We start from the raw sequence: 4057 nt of genomic DNA, 5'->3' as shown, positions 1-4057 counted from the left end.
ATTAAACTTCACAGTGTTTATTATCACAATGTTTATTATCTTTAGCTTACTGTTATCTATATTATTATGTATACAACCTCCCCCTGTTTGGATTCCTCATATTTTAGTTCAAAAATGCTCTCACACCCCTATGTTTAAGTAGAGACAAAACTAAGAGACAATCTGGTAACAATGCAACTGTAACTTTCACTAATACATTGCCCAAAATACCCTCATCATACCCACCTACAAGTTTTCAAGTAATGTGCATAAATGTGTAAATTAAAATTCCTACACTTTAAGACCCACAAACTCACGTACACTGCCAGTTTCTATCTCACTTTCTATCTCTCACTCTTCTTCAGATTTAAGGCATTTAATTTAGCTCTACATCCTCCTTTATTTTTCTTTAGATTGAAGACATTTACTGTTAGAGGCTCCAATAAGTTTTTAGGTTCTATCTTTTCACGGTGGCTTATTATCGTGGTTGACTTCGAGATTTTAAATAGGAGGGTTTGTGCTTGAAATGGTTGCTTGAAAAATAATACTAGTAAACTACTTTTTTTAGTGTTTTCTTTTTCTTTGTTGGAATTTACTGTATTTTATTAAGGGAATTAAGCTACTTGGATGAGAATTAAGACTGCTTGGTTTTGCATTTACGTGTGTAGCTCATTGTGCATGCTTGGATTCAACAAGACTTTCTCTACTTATGCATGCAGGTACTTATATATTATTCTTCTCTATTTTGGTCCAATAACGTAATATTTAATGTAATTTTAGATTGCTAATGCTTTTTCTGGTTTTTGGATTCTAGATTTGGTGAACAATTTGGGTGCAATTGTGAGGTTTGGGACCAAGGAATTTATGGAGGCATTGCAAGCTGGAGCGAATGTGTGCATGATTGGTCAATTTGGGGTTGGGTTTTAAGGGAATTAAGCAACTTGAAGTGGTAATTTATGCTACTTTCATTCTACTGTAATTTACGCTAATTCTTTTTAGAGAGTATTATGTAAACAAGTTTTTCCATGTTATTTACACTATTTTTGTAAATGTAATTTATGCCACTTTTTTTTACAGGGTATTATTATATATTTGATGTATCGTGTTAATAGTTACCCAATTGAAACGTCACATGAAGTGGTTGTTATCTATCATCCTTGTAAACAAATTTCTGTTGTATCATAAATTGTATTTATCATTTATATAATTCTATGTGAAATTCAATTTACATTTTTTTGTAATTATTAATTTACTACTTTATAAATGTGGGATAGTTTTTAAACAGTACATGTAGTTTTCACATGATTCGGTTTGATATGACTCGAATTGGGGCAACAGTAACGGGCTGATGACGGTACTGTGAGAAAGTTTGCGTACATATTCATGTGAAGCAGTTTGATAGGACTAGACTTGGCGCAAAAGTAGCTAGCGTATCCAGTTACTCTCTCTCTCTCTCTCTCTCTCTCTCTCTCTCTCTATATATATATATATATATTTTTTTGGGAATGACTTGGCGCCCGTTGTAGTTATTATTGCTATTGTAGTTATTATGACTATTACTGGTCACTAACCAGTGCGATGCATGGAGCAACTGAACAACACGATGAAGATTAACATTCTATAAGATTAACATTCGTATACTCCATTGTAGTAGCACGAAATCAATACACTCAATATTTGATTAAAAAAAACCGTTAGACCTAATGTGGGAGTGCATGACGTGGTGCCAAGTGTCGCTTTTTTTCTTTTTGGATGAGTCTGTACTGCAAGGTTTCATCAATAAATTTTGTAATGAAAATATGATGCATGAGGTACAATCCAAACGGGGACCAAATTCAGAATAATATAACTGCTAATTTAAGAGCGACAACAATATCCAATCAATGGAAAATACATGACTAAAAAGCAAAACCTCCAATAAAAATAGTTGCCTAAAGTCAAGATATAGCTTGAGCCATTGCTCCAAGGAAAATCTCCTAGGTGGTTCATCGGCAATATCAAACCTTGTAAACCAATTGTGCTTTCACAAAACTTCAATTTGTATTAATAATTACTATAATCTAATAACATGTGAGTGTCGTATAGAATTATGAAATAAATCTTATTTACATTTTCGGATCTACTTGATATTATATAGAATCACATAGTAACATAAAATATTCTTACAGTTAGAACCATTTCAATAATACTAATAATAGTAACGATGGGCATGAAACTAAACATCATATTAATATATCAAATTACTTTCCATAGATACCATGTTCTTCAAACTACCACTAAAATAATAAAATATACAACTGGCTGAAAGCCACTTCATAGAACTGTCATACAATTCTCCAAATATGCTACAGCAACTACTAAAAATTCATCCCCCCTTTGGGTACAATGGCCAATGGCAATCATCAAGAGTCAAATGATGGAGAAGGTGGAACAAGATGTCTATAGTCAGCTAAGTTCGCTCGCAAAGCTACAACCTCGGCAAGAAGACCATATAGAAGTTGCCCATAGGCTGCTTGAGTCGTCATAATGGTCTCCATCATAGCATGAAGAGAGGGAGGAAGAGGGCCTGTATGCACTGCAGCAGCAGTGTCAACATCTACCTTATCATCACCATCCTCAACAACAGTAGCTGTGGGATCCCCATGCATGTCCTCATCTGGAACATCTTCAGTAGTAGACCGTACTCGTGGTCTCTTGGATGAACCAACACTAGGGTCGACAAACTTCTTTTGGGTACTTCGCTGTTTCAGAAATTTGGCTCCTATGGGGGCTTCGATGTGAACCAACTCTTGGGAAGGAAAGCTCTTTAATCCTAAATAATTGAGGACCCTATGGATGAGAACTGGAAAAAACAAACCATGCCTCTTATACTTGCTCCTACGCACCTCCACAACGGTTTCAATGAAAAGGGAAGGAAAACAAATGGAACTATTGGTGATGAGGGCGTAAAGAAAGAAACACCTATCTACAGGTATTGTATGGATATGAGATAGGGAAAATGTTGTGACAAGCTATCCTAAAGAAGATATAATTAAGCTCTATCAACTCACTTAAGCTAATACTTCGACTAGAACCCTGAGTGACTGATCATCCACAAAGGACATCCATAACATCATCAATACGAGGAGACCTATAGTATGTATAAGTAGGTCTACAAATTATAGGTACAACAAGAGATTTAGATACGCGCTCCCTAGTTATTGTAAACGGTACACCACATATGCACGATGCCACATAGTGACCACCGAGATCCTCATGCACCGAGAGATTTGAATAGAATTCTCTAATTAAGTTAGCTGGAGGGGGTTGTATGTTTGTACACAGGGATAGCCAATGCCTAGACTGTAGATTCTCATGGACAGAAGGATGCAGTTCATGTAGATTGATTTGCCTTTCTCCCCAAATTCGCATACGCTTAATCAAGGTTTCAAAGGTTTGCTCATTTTCGGGCGTAAGGAACCTTAATTGATCAAAAACCACTTCAGGTTTGGATGCAACTTTGGATTTTCCCCTCTTAGCCCTCTTTGGAGCCATAACTAATTGATGGTCAGCAGTGGAAACACGATCATGGATTAAAAAACAGAACCAAAAACCGCATTACGAAGAGATAAACACAACATTCATACTACCTAACCCATTAATATTTTCATAGCCAAACAGATCATTTCATCACAATCTACATAGACAATGAAGTTTGAAGCAGAGAACAAAAATTGGAGAATAGCGCACTACCATGTGTAGAAAATCATCCATACAATGTACTGTCTAGAGCAGTTTACAACAATACAATGAAAAAACAATATTCGTATTCACAGGTTGTTTAGTTGGTGAAATATTTGTAATGCATTTTGGTCCGAGTCAATAATTTGAGATAGAGACCTAGAGTATATAAACTTTAGTTGAACTTAAAGAGCCAACATACAATTTGTTAACATATTGAATTTTTTCAAAATGGTCAATAATGTCACGCATCGATAGCAAGCATTCTAACAGCAATAATATTATACAGGAAACATACAAATGGATGTAGGACCTGACACATTTTCGAAATTCCAAGCTACATGTAGTAAGTTTCACC

This window comes from Quercus robur, chromosome 4, assembly GCF_932294415.1.
Source record: "Quercus robur chromosome 4, dhQueRobu3.1, whole genome shotgun sequence".
In the NCBI taxonomy this organism is placed as follows: Eukaryota; Viridiplantae; Streptophyta; class Magnoliopsida; order Fagales; family Fagaceae; genus Quercus; species Quercus robur.
Note: the sequence above shows the minus strand (reverse complement) of the source record.